Source organism: Schistocerca serialis, chromosome 10, assembly GCF_023864345.2.
Source record: "Schistocerca serialis cubense isolate TAMUIC-IGC-003099 chromosome 10, iqSchSeri2.2, whole genome shotgun sequence".
Classification (NCBI taxonomy): domain Eukaryota; kingdom Metazoa; phylum Arthropoda; class Insecta; order Orthoptera; family Acrididae; genus Schistocerca; species Schistocerca serialis.
The window spans coordinates 64,284,896-64,303,630 of record NC_064647.1 but is presented as its reverse complement, the minus strand read 5'-3'; positions in this window follow the sequence as shown (position 1 = coordinate 64,303,630).

Sequence of the window (18,735 nt, the reverse complement as noted above, 5' to 3'; positions counted from 1 at the left end):
AGTCCTCCTGTACATAAGTCGGCATTGTGCCTTTTGTATTAAATTCGGATGCAATTTCTGCGCTTCATCGTCAATGAGAAGGTGCAACGTATACAGTAAACCGGAAGTGAGGCATCAGAATCTAAAACTGGACTCGCAGGAGAGGTCCAGATCGTAGAAAGTGAGAGTGTCAGTCCTCCTGTACTTAAGTCGGCATTGTGCCTTTTGTATTAAATTCTGATGCAATTTATGTGCTTCATCGTCAATGAGAAGGTGCAAGGTATACAGTAAACCGGAAGTGAGGCATCAGAATCTAAAACTGGACTCGCAGGAGAGGTCCAGATCGTAGAAAGTGAGAGTGTCAGTCCTCCTGTACTTAAGTCGGCATTGTGCCTTTTGTATTAAATTCGAATGCAGTTTCTGTGCTTCATCGTCAATGAGAAGGTGCAAGGTATACAGTAAACCGGAAGTGAGGCATCAGAATCTAAAACTTGACTCGCAGGAGAGGTCCAGATCGTAGAAAGTGAGAGTGTCAGTCCTCCTGTACTTAAGTCGGCATTGTGCCTTTTGTATTAAATTCGGATGCAATTTCTGTGCTTCATCGTCAATGAGAAGGTGCAAGGTATACAGTAAACCGGAAGTGAGGCATCAGAATCTGAAACTGGACTCGCAGGCGCGGTCCAGATCGTAGAATGTGAGAGTGTCATCCTCCTGTACTTAAGTCGGCATTGTGCCTTTTGTATTAAATTCGGATGCAATTTCTGTGCTTCATCGTCAATGAGAAGGTGCAAGGTATACAGTAAACCGGAAGTGAGGCATCATAATCTAAAACTGGACTCGCAGGAGAGGTCCAGATCGTAGAAAGTGAGAGTGTCAGTCCTATTGTACTTATGTCGGCATTGTGCCTTTTGTATTAAATTCGGATGCAATTTCTGTGCTTCATCGTCAATGAGAAGATGCAAGGTATACAGTAAACTGGAAGTGAGGCATCAGAATATAAAACTGGACTCGCAGGAGAGGTCCAGATCGTAGAAAGTGAGAGTGTCAGTCCTCCTGTACTTAAGTCGGCATTGTGCCTTTTGTATTAAATTTGGATGCAATTTCTGTGCTTCATCGTCAATGAGAAGATGCAAGGTATACAGTAAACCTGAAGTGAGGCATCAGAATCTAAAACTGGACTCGCAGGAGAGGTCCAGATCGTAGAAAGTGAGAGTGTCAGTCCTCCTGTACTTAAGTTGGCATTGAGCCTTTTGTATTAAATTCGGATGCAATTTCTGTGCTTTATCGTCAATGAGAAGATCAAAGGTATACAGTAAACCGGAAGTGAGGCATCAGAATCTAAAACTGGAATCGCAGGAGAGGTCCAGATCGTAGAAAGTGAGAGTGTCAGTCCTCCTGTACTTAAGTCGGCATTGAGCCTTTTGTGTCAAAATCGGATGCAATTTCTGTGCTTCATCGTCAATGAGAAGATGCAAGGTATACAGTAAACCGGAAGTGAGGCATCAGAATCTAAAACTGGACTCGCAGGAGAGGTCCAGATCGTAGAAAGTGAGAGTGTCAGTCCTCCTGTACTTAAGTCGGCATTGTGCCTTTTGTATTAAATTCGGATGCAATTTCTGTTCTTCATCGTCAATGAGAAGATGCAAGGTATAAAGTAAACCGGAAGTGAGGTATCAGAATCTTAAACTGGACTCGCAGGAGAGGTCCAGATCGTAGAAAGTGAGAGTGTCAGTCCTCCTGTACTTAAGTCGGCATTGTGCCTTTTGTATTAAATTCGGATGCAATTTCTGTTCTTCATCGTCAATGAGAAGATGCAAGGTATACAGTAAACCGGAAGTGAGGCATCAGAATCTAAAACTGGACTCGCAGGAGAGGTCCAGATCGTAGAAAGTGAGAGTGTCAGTCCTCCTGTACTTAAGTCGGCATTGTGCGTTTTGTATTAAATTCGGATGCAATTTCTGTGCTTCATCGTCAATGAGAAGATGCAGGGTATACAGTAAACCGGAAGTGAGGTATCAGAATCTAAAACTGGACTCGCAGGAGAGGTCCAGATCGTAGAAAGTGAGAGTGTCAGTCCTCCTGTACTTAAGTCGGCATTGTGCCTTTTGTATTAAATTCGGATGCAATTTCTGTGCTTCATCGTCAATGAGAAGATGCAAGGTATACAGTAAATCGGAAGTGAGGTATCAGAATCTAAAACTGGACTCGCAGGAGAGGTCCAGATCGTAGAAAGTGAGAGTGTCAGTCCTCCTGTACTTAAGTCGGCATTGTGCCTTTTGTATTAAATTCGGATGCAATTTCTGTGCTTCATCGTCAATGAGAAGATGCAAGGTATACAGTAAACCGGAAGTGAGGCATCAGAATCTAAAACTGGACTCGCAGGAGAGGTCCAGATCGTAGAAAGTGAGAGTGTCAGTCCTCCTGTACTTAAGTCGGCATTGTGCCTTTTGTATTAAATTCGGATGCAATTTCTGTGCTTCATCGTCAATGAGAAGATGCAAGGTATTCAGTAAACCGGAAGTGAGGCATCAGAATCTAAAACTGGACTCGCAGGAGAGGTCCAGATCGTAGAAAGTGAGAGTGTCAGTCCTCCTGTACTTAAGTCGGCATTGTGCCTTTTGTATTAAATTCGGATGCAATTTCTGTGCTTCATCGTCAATGAGAAGATGCAAGGTATACAGTAAACCGGAAGTGAGGCATCAGAATCTAAAACTGGACTCGCAGGAGAGGTCCAGATCATAGAAAGTGAGAGTGTCAGTCCTCCTGTACTTAAGTCGGCATTGTGCCTTTTGTATTAAATTCGGATGCAATTTCTGTGCTTCATCGTCAATGAGAAGATGCAAGGTATACAGTAAACCGGAAGTGAGGCATCAGAATCTAAAACTGGACTCGCAGGATAGGTCCAGATCGTAGAAAGTGAGAGTGTCAGTCCTCCTGTACTTAAGTCGGCATTGTGCCTTTTGTATTAAATTCGGATGCAATTTCTTTGCTTCATCGTCAATGAGAAGATGCAAGGTATACAGTAAACCGGAAGTGAGGCATCAGAATCTAAAACTGGACTCGCAGGAGAGGTCCACATCGTAGAAAGTGAGAGTGTCAGTCCTCCTGTACTTAAGTCGGCATTGTGCCTTTTGTATTAAATTCGGATGCAATTTCTGTGCTTCATCGTCAATGAGAAGGTGCAAGGTATACAGTAAACCGGAAGTGAGGCATCAGAATCTAAAACTGGACTCGCAGGAGAGGTCCAGATCGTAGAAAGTGAGAGTGTCAGTCCTCCTGTACTTAAGTCGGCATTGTGCCTTTTGTATTAAATTCGGATGCAATTTCTGTGCTTCATCGTCAATGAGAAGGTGCAAGGTATACAATAAACCGGAAGTGAGGCATCAGAATCTAAAACTGGATTCGCAGGAGAGGTCCAGATCGTAGAAAGTGAGAGTGTCAGTCCTCCTGTACTTAAGTCGGCATTGTGCCTTTTGTATTAAATTCGGATGCAATTTCTGTGCTTCATCGTCAATGAGAAGGTGCAAGGTATACAGTAAACCGGAAGTGAGGCATCAGAATCTAAAACTGGACTCGCAGGAGAGGTCCAGATCGTAGAAAGTGAGAGTGTCAGTCATCCTGTACTTAAGTCGGCATTGTGCCTTTTGTATTAAATTCGGATGCAATTTCTGTGCTTCATCGTCAATGAGAAGGTGCAAGGTATACAGTAAACCGGAAGTGAGGCATCAGAATCTAAAACTGGACTCGCAGGAGAGGTCCAGATCGTAGAGAGTGAGAGTGTCAGTCCTCCTGTACTTAAGTCGGCATTGTGCCTTTTGTATTAAATTCGAATGCAATTTCTGTGCTTCATCGTCAATGAGAAGATGCAAGGTATACAGTAAACCGGAAGTGATTCATCATAATCTAAAACTGGACTCGCAGGAGAGGTCCAGATCGTAGAAAGTGAGAGTGTCAGTCCTCCTGTACTTAAGTCGGCATTGTGCCTTTTGTATTAAATTTGGATGCAATTTCTGTGCTTCATCGTCAATGAGAAGATGCAAGGTATACAGTAAACCGGAAGTGAGGCATCAGAATCTAAAACTGGACTCGCAGGAGAGGTCCAGATCGTAGAAAGTGAGAGTGTCAGTCCTCCTGTACTTAAGTCGGCATTGAGCCTTTTGTATTAAATTCGGATGCAATTTCTGCGCTTCATCGTCAATGAGAAGATGCAAGGTATACAGTAAACCGGAAGTGAGGCATCAGAATCTAAAACTGGACTCGCAGGAGAGGTCCAGATCGTAGAAAGTGAGAGTGTCAGTCCTCCTGTACTTAAGTCGGCATTGAGCCTTTTGTATTAAATTCGGATGCAATTTCTGTGCTTCATCGTCAATGAGAAGATGCAAGGTATACAGTAAACCGGAAGTGAGGCATCAGAATCTAAAACTGGACTCGCAGGAGAGGTCCAGATCGTAGAAAGTGAGAGTGTCGGTCCTCCTGTATTTAAGTCGGCATTGTGCCTTTTGTATTAAATTCGGTTGCAATTTCTGTGCTTCATCGTCAATGAGAAGATGCAAGGTATACAGTAAACCGAAAGTGAGGCATCAGAATCTAAAACTGGACTCGCAGGAGAGGTCCAGATCGTAGAAAGTGAGAGTGTCAGTCCTCCTGTACTTAAGTCGGCATTGTGCCTTTTGTATTAAATTCGGATGCAATTTCTGTGCTTCATCGTCAATGAGAAGATACAAGGTATACAGTAAACCGGAAGTGAGGCATCAGAATCTAAAACTGGACTCGCAGGAGAGGTCCAGATCGTAGAAAGTGAGAGTGTCAGTCCTCCTGTACTTAAGTCGGCATTGTGCCTTTTGTATTAAATTCGGATGCAATTTCTGTGCTTCATCGTCAATGAGAAGATGCAAGGTATACAGTAAACCGGAAGTGAGGCATCAGAATCTAAAACTGGACTCGCACGAGAGGTCCAGATCGTAGAAAGTGAGAGTGTCAGTCCTCCTGTACTTAAGTCGGCATTGTGCCTTTTGTATTAAATTCGGATGCAATTTCTGTGCTTCATCGTCAATGAGAAGGTGCAAGGTATACAGTAAACCGGAAGTCAGGCATCAGAATCTAAAACTGGACTCGCAGGAGAGGTCCAGATCGTAGAAAGTGAGAGTGTCAGTCCTCCTGTACTTAAGGCGGCATTGTGCCTTTTGTATTAAATTCGGATGCAATTTCTGTGCTTCATCGTCAATGAGAAGGTGCAAGGTGTACAGTAAACCGGAAGTGAGGCATCAGAATCTAAAACTGGACTCGCAGGAGAGGTCCAGATCGTAGAAAGTGAGAGTGTCAGTCCTCCTGTACTTAAGTCGGCATTGTGCCTTATGTATTAAATTCGGATGCAATTTCTGTGCTTCATCGTCAATGAGAAGTTGCAAGGTATACAGTAAAGCGGAAGTGAGGCATCAGAATCTAAAACTGGACTCGCAGGAGAGGTCCAGATCGAGAAAGTGAGAGTATCAGTCCTCCTGTACTTAAGTCGGCATTGTGCCTATTGTATTAAATTCGGATGCAATTTCTGTGCTTCATCGTCAATGAGAAGGTGCAAGGTATACAGTAAACCGGAAGTGAGGCATCAGAATCTAAAACTGGACTCGCAGGAGAGGTCCAGATCGTAGAAAGTGAGAGTGTCAGTCCTCCTGTACTTAAGTCGGCATTGTGCCTTTTGTATTAAATTCGCATGCAATTTCTGTGCTTCATCGTCAATGAGAAGGTGCAAGGTATACAGTAAACCGGAAGTGAGGCATCAGAATCTAAAACTGGTCTCGCAGGAGAGGTCCAGAACGTAGAAAGTGAGAGTGTCAGTCCTCCTGTACTTAAGTCGGCATTGTGCCTTTTGTATTAAATTCGGATGCAATTTCTGTCTTTCATCGTCAATGAGAAGGTGCAAGGTATACAGTAAACCGGAAGTGAGGCATCAGAATCTATAACTGGACTCGCAGGAGAGGTCCAGATCGTAGAAAGTGAGAGTGTCAGTCCTCCTGTACTTAAGTCGGCATTGTTCCGTTTGTATTAAATTCGGATGCAATTTCTGCGCTTCATCGTCAATGGGAAGGTACAAGGTATACAATAAACCGGAAGTGAGGCATCAGAATCTAAAACTGGTCTCGCAGGACAGGTCCAGATCGTAGAAAGTGAGAGTGTCAGTCCTCCTGTACTTAACTCGGCATTGTGCCTTTTGTATTAAATCCGGATGCAATTTCTGCGCTTCATCGTCAATGAGAAGGTGCAAGGTATACAGTAAACCGGAAGTGAGGCATCAGAATCTAAAACTGGGCTCGCAGGAGAGGTCCAGATCGTAGAAAGTGAGAGTGTCAGTCCTCCTGTACTTAAGTCGGCATTGTGCCTTTTGTATTAAATTCGGATGCAATTTCTGTCCTTCATCGTCAATGAGAAGGTGCAAGGTATACAGTAAACCGGAAGTGAGGCATCAGAATCTAAAACTGGACTCGCAGGAGCGGTGCAGATCGTAGAAAGTGAGAGTGTCAGTCCTCCTGTACTTAAGGCGGCATTGTGCCTTTTGTATTAAATTCGGATGCAATTTCTGCGCTTCATCGTCAATGAGAAGGTACAAGGTATACAATAAACCGGAAGTGAGGCATCAGAATCAAAAACTGGTCTCGCAGGAGAGGTCCAGATCGTAGAAAGTGAGAGTGTCAGTACTCCTGTACTTAACTCGGCATTGTGCCTTTTGTATTAAATTCGGATGCAATTTCTGCGCTTCATCGTCAATGAGAAGGTGCAAGGTATACAGTAAACCGGAAGTGAGGCATCAGAATCTAAAACTGGACTCGCAGGAGAGGTCCAGATCGTAGAAAGTGAGAGTGTCAGTCCTCCTGTACTTAAGTCGGCATTGTGCCTTTTGTATTAAATTCGGATGCAATTTCTGTGCTTCATCGTCAATGAGAAGGTGCAAGGTAAATAGTAAACCGGAAGTGAGGCATCAGAATCTAAAACTGGACTCGCAGGAGAGGTCCAGAACGTAGAAAGTGAGAGTGTCAGTCCTCCTGTACTTAAGTCGACATTGTGCCTTTTGTATTAAATTCGGATGCAATTTCTGTCCTTCATCGTCAATGAGAAGGTGCAAGGTATACAGTAAACCGGAAGTGAGGCATCAGAATCTAAAACTGGACTCGCAGGAGAGGTCCAGATCGTAGGAAGTGAGAGTGTCAGTCCTCCTGTACTTAAGTCGGCATTGTGCCTTTTGTATTAAATTTGAATGCAGTTTCTGTGCTTCATCGTTAATGAGAAGGTGCAAGGTATACAGTAAACCGGAAGTGAGGCATCAGAATCTAAAACTGGACTCGCAGGAGAGGTCCAGATCGTAGAAAGTGAGAGTTTCAGTCCTCCTGTACTTAAGTCGGCATTGTGCCTTTTGTATTAAATTCGGATGCAATTTCTGTGCTTCATCGTCAATGAGAAGGAGCAAGGTATACAGTAAACCGGAAGTGAGGCATCAGAATCTAAAACTGGACTCGCAGGAGCGGTCCAGATCGTAGAAAGTGAGAGTGTCAGTCCTCCTGTACTTTAGTCGGCATTGTGCCGTTTGTATTAAATTCGGATGCAATTTCTGTGCTTCATCGTCAATGAGAAGGTGCAAGGTATACAGTAAACCGGCAATGAGGCATCAGAATCTAAAACTGGACTCGCAGGAGAGGTCCAGATCGTAGAAAGTGAGAGTGTCAGTCCTCCTGTACTTAAGTCGGCATTGTGCCTTTTGTATTAAATTCGGATGCAATTTCTGTGCTTCATCGTCAATGAGAAGATGCAAGGTATACAGTAAACCGGAAGTGAAGCATCAGAATCTAAAACTGGACTCGCAGGAGAGGTCCAGATCGTAGAAAGTGAGAGTGTCAGTCCTCCTGTACTTAAGTCGGCATTGTGCCTTTTGTATTAAATTCGGATGCAATTTCTGTGCTTCATCGTCAATGAGAAGGTGCAAGGTATACAGTAAACCGGAAGTGAGGCATCAGAATCTAAAACTGGACTCGCAGGAGAGGTCCAGATCGTAGAAAGTGAGAGTGTCAGTCCTCCTGTACTTAAGTCGGCATTGTGCCTTTTGTATTAAATTCGCATGCAATTTCTGTGCTTCATCGTCAATGAGAAGGTGCAAGGTATACAGTAAACCGGAAGTGAGGCATCAGAATCTAAAACTGGACTCGCAGGAGAGGTCCAGAACGTAGAAAGTGAGAGTGTCAGTCCTCCTGTACTTAAGTCGGCATTGTGCCTTTTGTATTAAATTCGGATGCAATTTCTGTGTTTCATCGTCAATGAGAAGGTGCAAGGTATACAGTAAACCGGAAGTGAGGCATCAGAATCTAAAACTGGACTCGCAGGAGAGGTCCAGATCGTAGAAAGTGAGAGTGTCAGTCCTCCTGTACTTAAGTCGGCATTGTTCCTTTTGTATTAAATTCGGATGCAATTTCTGCGCTTCATCGTCAATGAGAAGGTACAAGGTATACAATAAACCGGAAGTGAGGCATCAGAATCTAAAACTGGTCTCGCAGGAGAGGTCCAGATCGTAGAAAGTGAGAGTGTCAGTACTCCTGTACTTAACTCGGCATTGTGCCTTTTGTATTAAATTCGGATGCAATTTCTGCGCTTCATCGTCAATGAGAAGGTGCAAGGTATACAGTAAACCGGAAGTGAGGCATCAGAATCTAAAACTGGACTCGCAGGAGAGGTCCAGATCGTAGAAAGTGAGAGTGTCAGTCCTCCTGTACTTAAGTCGGCATTGTGCCTTTTGTATTAAATTCGGATGCAATTTCTGTGCTTCATCGTCAATGAGAAGGTGCAAGGTAAATAGTAAACCGGAAGTGAGGCATCAGAATCTAAAACTGGACTCGCAGGAGAGGTCCAGAACGTAGAAAGTGAGAGTGTCAGTCCTCCTGTACTTAAGTCGGCATTGTGCCTTTTGTATTAAATTCGGATGCAATTTCTGTCCTTCATCGTCAATGAGAAGGTGCAAGGTATACAGTAAACCGGAAGTGAGGCATCAGAATCTAAAACTGGACTCGCAGGAGAGGTCCAGATCGTAGGAAGTGAGAGTGTCAGTCCTCCTGTACTTAAGTCGGCATTGTGCCTTTTGTATTAAATTTGAATGCAGTTTCTGTGCTTAATCGTTAATGAGAAGGTGCAAGGTATACAGTAAATCGGAAGTGAGGCATCAGAATCTAAAACTGGACTCGCAGGAGAGGTCCAGATCGTAGAAAGTGAGAGTTTCAGTCCTCCTGTACTTAAGTCGGCATTGTGCCTTTTGTATTAAATTCGGATGCAATTTCTGTGCTTCATCGTCAATGAGAAGGAGCAAGGTATACAGTAAACCGGAAGTGAGGCATCAGAATCTAAAACTGGACTCGCAGGAGCGGTCCAGATCGTAGAAAGTGAGAGTGTCAGTCCTCCTGTACTTAAGTCGGCATTGTGCCGTTTGTATTAAATTCGGATGCAATTTCTGTGCTTCATCGTCAATGAGAAGGTGCAAGGTATACAGTAAACCGGCAGTGAGGCATCAGAATCTAAAACTGGACTCGCAGGAGAGGTCCAGATCGTAGAAAGTGAGAGTGTCAGTCCTCCTGTACTTAAGCCGGCATTGTGCCTTTTGTATTAAATTCGGATGCAATTTCTGTGCTTCATCGTCAATGAGAAGATGCAAGGTATACTGTAAACCGGAAGTGAAGCATCAGAATCTAAAACTGGACTCGCAGGAGAGGTCCAGATCGTAGAAAGTGAGAGTGTCAGTCCTCCTGTACTTAAGTCGGCATTGTGCCTTTTGTATTAAATTCGGATGCAATTTCTGTGCTTCATCGTCAATGAGAAGGTGCAAGGTATACAGTAAACCGGAAGTGAGGCATCAGAATCTAAAACTGGACTCGCAGGAGAGGTCCAGATCGTAGAAAGTGAGAGTGTCAGTCCTCCTGTACTTAAGTCGGCATTGTGCCTTTTGTATTAAATTCGCATGCAATTTCTGTGCTTCATCGTCAATGAGAAGGTGCAAGGTATACAGTAAACCGGAAGTGAGGCATCAGAATCTAAAACTGGACTCGCAGGAGAGGTCCAGAACGTAGAAAGTGAGAGTGTCAGTCCTCCTGTACTTAAGTCGGCATTGTGCCTTTTGTATTAAATTCGGATGCAATTTCTGTGTTTCATCGTCAATGAGAAGGTGCAAGGTATACAGTAAACCGGAAGTGAGGCATCAGAATCTAAAACTGGACTCGCAGGAGAGGTCCAGATCGTAGAAAGTGAGAGTGTCAGTCCTCCTGTACTTAAGTCGGCATTGTTCCTTTTGTATTAAATTCGGATGCAATTTCTGCGCTTCATCGTCAATGAGAAGGTACAAGGTATACAATAAACCGGAAGTGAGGCATCAGAATCTAAAACTGGTCTCGCAGGAGAGGTCCAGATCGTGGAAAGTGAGAGTGTCAGTACTCCTGTACTTAACTCGGCATTGTGCCCTTTTGTATTAAATTCGGATGTAATTTCTGCGCTTCATCGTCTATGAGAAGGTGCAAGGTATACAGTAAACCGGAAGTGAGGCATCAAAATCTAAAACTGGACTCGCAGGAGAGGTCCAGATCGTAGAAAGTGAGAGTGTCAGTCCTCCTGTACTTAAGTCGGCATTGTGCCTTTTGTATTAAATTCGGATGCAATTTCTGTGCTTCATCGTCAATGAGAAGGTGCAAGGTATACAGTAAACCGGAAGTGAGGCATCAGAATCTAAAACTGGACTCGCAGGAGAGGTCCAGAACGTAGAAAGTGAGAGTGTCAGTCCTCCTGTACTTAAGTCGGCATTGTGCCTTTTGTATTAAATTCGGATGCTATTTCTGCGCTTCATCGTCAATGAGAAGGTACAAGGTATACAGTAAACCGGAAGTGAGGCATCAGAATCTAAAACTGGTCTCGCAGGACAGGTCCAGATCGTAGAAAGTGAGAGTGTCAGTACTCCTGTACTTAACCCGGCATTGTGCCTTTTGTATTAAATCCGGATGCAATTTCTGCGCTTCATCGTCAATGAGAAGGTGCAAGGTATACAGTAAACCGGAAGTGAGGCATCAGAATCTAAAACTGGGCTCGCAGGAGAGGTCCAGATCGTAGAAAGTGAGAGTGTCAGTCCTCCTGTACTTAAGTCGGCATTGTGCCTTTTGTATTAAATTCGGATGCAATTTCTGTCCTTCATCGTCAATGAGAAGGTGCAAGGTATACAGTAAACCGGAAGTGAGGCATCAGAATCTAAAACTGGACTCGCAGGAGAGGTCCAGATCGTAGGAAGTGAGAGTGTCAGTCCTCCTGTACTTAAGTCGGCGTTGTGCCTTTTGTATTAAATTCCAATGCAGTTTCTGTGCTTCATCGTTAATGAGAAGGTGCAAGGTATACAGTAAACCGGAAGTGAGGCATCAGAATCTAAAACTGGACTCGCAGGAGAGGTCCAGATCGTAGAAAGTGAGAGTGTCAGTCCTCCTGTACTTAAGTCGGCATTGTGCCTTTTGTATTAAATTCGGATGCAATTTCTGTGCTTCATCGTCAATGAGAAGGTGCAAGGTATACAGTAAACTGGAAGTGAGGCATCAGAATCTAAAACTGGACTCGCAGGAGAGGTCCAGATCGTAGAAAGTGAGAGTGTCAGTCCTCCTGTACTTAAGTCGGCATTGTGCCTTTTGTATTAAATTCGGATGCAATTTCTGTGCTTCATCGTCAATGAGAAGATGCAATGTATACAGTAAACCGGAAGTGAGGCATCAGAATCTAAAACTGGACTCGCAGGAGAGGTCCAGATCGTAGAAAGTGAGAGTGTCAGTCCTCCTGTACTTAAGTCGGCATTGTGCCTTTTGTATTAAATTCGGATGCAATTTCTGTGCTTCATCGTCAATGAGAAGGTGCAAGGTATACAGTAAACCGGAAGTGAGGCATCAGAATCTAAAACTGGACTCGCAGGAGAGGTCCAGATCGTAGAAAGTGAGAGTGTCAGTCCTCCTGTACTTAAGTCGGCATTGTGCCTTTTGTATTAAATTCGGATGCAATTTCTGTGCTTCATCGTCAATGAGAAGATGCAAGGTATACAGTAAACCGGAAGTGAGGCATCAGAATCTAAAACTGGACTCGCAGGAGAGGTCCAGATCGTAGAAAGTGAGAGTGTCAGTCCTCCTGTACTTAAGGCGGCATTGTGCCTTTTGTATTAAATTCGGATGCAATTTCTGTGCTTCATCGTCAATGAGAAGGTGCAAGGTGTACAGTAAACCGGAAGTGAGGCATCAGAATCTAAAACTGGACTCGCAGGAGAGGTCCAGATCGTAGAAAGTGAGAGTGTCAGTCCTCCTGTACTTAAGTCGGCATTGTGCCTTATGTATTAAATTCGGATGCAATTTCTGTGCTTCATCGTCAATGAGAAGGTGCAAGGTATACAGTAAACCGGAAGTGAGGCATCAGAATCTAAAACTGGACTCGCAGGAGAGGTCCAGATCGAGAAAGTGAGAGTATCAGTCCTCCTGTACTTAAGTCGGCATTGTGCCTTTTGTATTAAATTCGGATGCAATTTCTGTGCTTCATCGTCAATGAGAAGGTGCAAGGTATACAGTAAACCGGAAGTGAGGCATCAGAATCTAAAACTGGACTCGCAGGAGAGGTCCAGATCGTAGAAAGTGAGAGTGTCAGTCCTCCTGTACTTAAGTCGGCATTGTGCCTTTTGTATTAAATTCGCATGCAATTTCTGTGCTTCATCGTCAATGAGAAGGTGCAAGGTATACAGTAAACCGGAAGTGAGGCATCAGAATCTAAAACTGGACTCGCAGGAGAGGTCCAGATCGTAGAAAGTGAGAGTGTCAGTCCTCCTGTACTTAAGTCGGCATTGTGCCTTTTGTATTAAATTCGGATACAATTTCTGTGCTTCATCGTCAATGAGAAGGTGCAAGGTATACAGTAAACCGGAAGTGAGGCATCAGAATCTAAAACTGGACTCGCAGGAGCGGTCCAGATCGTAGAAAGTGAGAGTGTCAGTCCTCCTGTACTTAAGTCGGCATTGTGCCTTTTGTATTAAATTCGGATGCAATTTCTGTGCTTCATCGTCAATGAGAAGGTGCAAGGTATACAGTAAACCGGAAGTGAGGCATCAGAATCTAAAACTGGACTCGCAGGAGAGGTCCAGATCGTAGAAAGTGAGAGTGTCAGTCCTCCTGTACTTAAGTCGGCATTGTGCCTTTTGTATTAAATTCGGATGCAATTTCTGTGCTTCATCGTCAATGAGAAGATACAAGGTATACAGTAAACCGGAAGTGAGGCATCAGAATCTAAAACTGGACTCGCAGGAGAGGTCCAGATCGTAGAAAGTGAGAGTGTCAGTCCTCCTGTACTTAAGTCGGCATTGTGCCTTTTGTATTAAATTCGGATGCAATTTCTGTGCTTCATCGTCAATGAGAAGGTGCAAGGTATACAGTAAACCGGAAGTGAGGCATCAGAATCTAAAACTGGACTCGCAGGAGAGGTCCAGAACGTAGAAAGTGAGAGTGTCGGTCCTCCTGTACTTAAGTCGGCATTGTGCCTTTTGTATTAAATTCGGATGCAATTTCAGCGCTTCATCGTCAATCAGAAGGTACAAGGTATACAGTAAACCGGAAGTGAGGCATCAGAACCTAAAACTGGTCTCGCAGGACAGGTCCAGATCGTAGAAAGTGAGAGTGTCAGTACTCCTGTACTTAAGTCGGCATTGTGCCTTTTGTATTAAATTCGGATGCAATTTCTGTCCTTCATCGTCAATGAGAAGGTGCAAGGTATACAGTAAACCGGAAGTGAGGCATCAGAATCTAAAACTGGACTCGCTGGAGAGGTCCAGATCGTAGGAAGTGAGAGTGTCAGTCCTCCTGTACTTAAGTCGGCATTGTGCCTTTTGTATTAAATTCGAATGCAGTTTCTGTGCTTCATCGTTAATGAGAAGGTGCAAGGTATACAGTAAACCGGAAGTGAGGCATCAGAATCTAAAACTGGACTCGCAGGAGAGGTCCAGATCGTAGAAAGTGAGAGTGTCAGTCCTCCTGTACTTAAGTCGGCATTGTGCCTTTTGTATTAAATTCGGATACAATTTCTGTGCTTCATCGTCAATGAGAAGGTGCAAGGTATACAGTAAACCGGAAGTGAGGCATCAGAATCTAAAACTGGACTCGCAGGAGCGGTCCAGATCGTAGAAAGTGAGAGTGTCAGTCCTCCTGTACTTAAGTCGGCATTGTGCCTTTTGTATTAAATTCGGATGCAATTTCTGTGCTTCATCGTCAATGAGAAGGTGCAAGGTATACAGTAAACCGGAAGTGAGGCATCAGAATCTAAAACTGGACTCGCAGGAGAGGTCCAGATCGTAGAAAGTGAGAGTGTCAGTCCTCCTGTACTTAAGTCGGCATTGTGCCTTTTGTATTAAATTCGGATGCAATTTCTGTGCTTCATCGTCAATGAGAAGATGCAAGGTATACAGTAAACCGGAAGTGAGGCATCATAATCTAAAACTGGACTCGCAGGAGAGGTCCAGATCGTAGAAAGTGAGAGTGTCAGTCCTCCTCTACTTAAGTCGGCATTGTGCCTTTTGTATTAAATTTGGATGCAATTTCTGTGCTTCATCGTCAATGAGAAGGTGCAAGGTATACAGTAAACCGGAAGTGAGGCATCAGAATCTAAAACTGGACTCGCAGGAGAGGTCCAGATCGTAGAAAGTGAGAGTGTCAGTCGTCCTGTACTTAAGTCGGCATTGTGCCTTTTGTATTAAATTCGGATGCAATTTCTGTGCTTCATCGTCAATGAGAAGGTGCAAGGCATACAGTAAACCGGAAGTGAGGCATCAGAATCTAAAACTGGACTCGCAGGAGAGGTCCACATCGTAGAAAGTGAGAGTGTCAGTCCTCCTGTACTTAAGTCGGCATTGTGCCTTTTGTATTAAATTCGGATGCAATTTCTGTGCTTCATCGTCAATGAGAAGGTGCAAGGTGTACAGTAAACCGGAAGTGAGGCATCAGAATCTAAAACTGGACTCGCAGGAGAGGTCCAGATCGTAGAAAGTGAGAGTGTCAGTCCTCCTGTACTTAAGTCGGCATTGTGCCTTATGTATTAAATTCAGATGCAATTTCTGTGCTTCATCGTCAATGAGAAGGTGCAAGGTATACAGTAAACCGGAAGTGAGGCATCAGAATCTAAAACTGGACTCGCAGGAGAGGTCCAGATCGTAGAAAGTGAGAGTGTCAGTCCTCCTGTACTTAAGTCGGCATTGTGCCTTTTGTATTAAATTCGGATGCAATTTCTGTGCTTCATCGTCAATGAGAAGGTGCAAGGTATACAGTAAACCGGAAGTGAGGCATCAGAATCTAAAACTGGACTCGCAGGAGAGGTCCAGATCGTAGAAAGTGAGAGTGTTAGTCCTCCTGTACTTAAGTCGGCATTGTGCCTTTTGTATTAAATTCGGATGCAATTTCTGTGCTTCATCGTCAATGAGAAGGTGCAAGGTATACAGTAAACCGGAAGTGAGGCATCAGAATCTAAAACTGGACTCGCAGGAGAGGTCCAGATCGTAGAAAGTTAGAGTGTCAGTCCTCCTGTACTTAAGTCGGCATTGTGCCTTTTGTATTAAATTCGCATGCAATTTCTGTGCTTCATCGTCAATGAGAAGGTACAAGGTATACAGTAAACCGGAAGTGAGGCATCAGAATCTAAAACTGGTCTCGCAGGAGAGGTCCAGATCGTAGAAAGTGAGAGTGTCAGTACTCCTGTACTTAACTCGGCATTGTGCCTTTTGTATTAAATTCGGATGCAATTTCTGCGCTTCATCGTCAATGAGAAGGTGCAAGGTATACAGTAAACCGGAAGTGAGGCATCAGAATCTAAAACTGGACTCGCAGGAGAGGTCCAGATCGTAGAAAGTGAGAGTGTCAGTCCTCCTGTATTTAAGTCGGCATTGTGCCTTTTGTATTAAATTCGGATGCAATTTCTGTGCTTCATCGTCAATGAGAAGGTGCAAGGTATACAGTAAACCGGAAGTGAGGCATCAGAATCTAAAACTGGACTCGCAGGAGAGGTCCAGAACGTAGAAAGTGAGACTGTCAGTCCTCCTGTACTTAAGTCGGCATTGTGCCTTTTGTATTAAATTCGGATGCAATTTCTGTGCTTCATCGTCAATGAGAAGGTACAAGGTATACAGTAAACTGGAAGTGAGGCATCAGAATCTAAAACTGGTCTCGCAGGAGAGGTCCAGATCGTAGAAAGTGAGAGTGTCAGTACTCCTGTACTTAACTCGGCATTGTGCCTTTTGTATTAAATCCGGATGCAATTTCTGCGCTTCATCGTCAATGAGAAGGTGCAAGGTATACAGTAAACCGGAAGTGAGGCATCAGAATCTAAAACTGGACTCGCAGGAGAGGTCCAGATCGTAGAAAGTGAGAGTGTCAGTCCTCCTGTACTTAAGTCGGCATTGTGCCTTTTGTATTAAATTCGAATGCAGTTTCTGTGCTTCATCGTCAATGAGAAGGTGCAAGGTATACAGTAAACCGGAAGTGAGGCATCAGAATCTAAAACTGGACTCGCAGGAGAGGTCCAGATCGTAGAAAGTGAGAGTGTCAGTCCTCCTGTACTTAAGTCGGCATTGTGCCTTTTGTATTAAATTCGGATGCAATTTCTGTGCTTCATCGTCAATGAGAAGGTGCAAGGTATACAGTAAACCGGAAGTGAGGCATCAGAATCTAAAACTGGAATCGCAGGAGCGGTCCAGATCGTAGAAAGTGAGAGTGTCAGTCCTCCTGTACTTAAGTCGGCATTGTGCCTTTTGTATTAAATTCGGATGCCATTTCTGTGCTTCATCGTAAATGAGAAGGTGCAAGGTATACAGTAAACCGGAAGTGAGGCATCAGAATCTAAAACTGGACTCGCAGGAGAGGTCCAGATCGTAGAAAGTGAGAGTGTCAGTCCTCCTGTACTTAAGTCGGCATTGTGCCTTTTGTATTAAATTCGGATGCAATTTCTGTGCTTCATCGTCAATGAGAAGATGCAAGGTATACAGTAAACCGGAAGTGAGGCATCAGAATCTAAAACTGGACTCGCAGGAGGGGTTCAGATCGTAGAAAGTGAGAGTGTCAGTCCTCCTGTACTTAAGTCGGCATTGTGCCTTTTGTATTAAATTCGGATGCAATTTCTGTGCTTCATCGTCAATGAGAAGGTGCAAGGTATACAGTAAACCGGAAGTGAGGCATCAGAATCTAAAACTGGACTCGCAGGAGAGGTCCAGATCGTAGAAAGTGAGAGTGTCAGTCCTCCTGTACTTAAGTCGGCATTGTGCCTTTTGTATTAAATTCGGATGCAATTTCTGTGCTACATCGTCAATGAGAAGGTGCAAGGTATACAGTAAACCGGAAGTGAGGCATCAGAATCTAAAACTGACTCGCAGGAGAGGTCCAGATCGTAGAAAGTGAGAGTGTCAGTCCTCCTGTACTTAAGGCGGAATTGTGCCTTTTGTATAAAATTCGGATGCAATTTCTGTGCTTCATCGTCAATGAGAAGGTGCAAGGTGTACAGTAAACCGGAAGTGAGGCATCAGAATCTAAAACTGGACTCGCAGGAGAGGTCCAGATCGTAGAAAGTGAGAGTGTCAGTCCTCCTGTTTTTAAGTCGGCATTGTGCCTTATGTATTAAATTCAGATGCAATTTCTGTGCTTCATCGTCAATGAGAAGGTGCAAGGTATACAGTAAACCGGAAGTGAGGCATCAGAATCTAAAACTGGACTCGCAGGAGAGGTCCAGATCGTAGAAAGTGAGAGTGTCAGTCCTCCTGTACTTAAGTCGGCATTGTGCCTTTTGTATTAAATTCGGATGCAATTTCTGTGCTTCATCGTCAATGAGAAGGTGCAAGGTATACAGTAAACCGGAAGTGAGGCATCAGAATCTAAAACTGGACTCGCAGGAGAGGTCCAGATCGTAGAAAGTGAGAGTGTTAGTCCTCCTGGACTTAAGTCGGCCTTGTGCCTTTTGTATTAAATTCCGATGCAATTTCTGTGCTTCATCGTCAATGAGAAGGTGCAAGGTATACAGTAAACCGGAAGTGAGGCATCAGAATCTAAAACTGGACTCGCAGGAGAGGTCCAGAACGTAGAAAGTGAGAGTGTCAGTCCTCCTGTACTTAAGTCGGCATTGTGCCTTTTGTATTAAATTCGGATGCAATTTCTGTGCTTCATCGTAAATGAGAAGGTGCAAGGTATACAGTAAACCGGAAGTGAGGCATCAGAATCTAAAACTGGACTCGCAGGAGAGGTCCAGATCGTAGAAAGTTAGAGTGTCAGTCCTCCTGTACTTAAGTCGGCATTGTGCCTTTTGTATTAAATTCGGATGCAATTTCTGTGCTTCATCGTCAATGAGAAGGTACAAGGTATACAGTAAACCGGAAGTGAGGCATCAGAATCTAAAACTGGTCTGGAGATGTCCAGATCGTAGAAAGTGAGAGTGTCAGTACTCCTGTACTTAACCCGGCATTGTGCCTTTTGTATTAAATTCGGATGCAATTTCTGCGCTTCATCGTCAATGAGAAGGTGCAAGGTATACAGTAAACCGGAAGTGAGGCATCAGAATCTAAAACTGGACTCGCAGGAGAGGTCCAGAACGTAGAAAGTGAGAGTGTCAGTCCTCCTGTACTTAAGTCGGCATTGTGCCTTTTGTATTAAATTCGGATGCAATTTCTGTGCTTCATCGAAAATGAGAAGGTGCAAGGTATACAGTAAACCG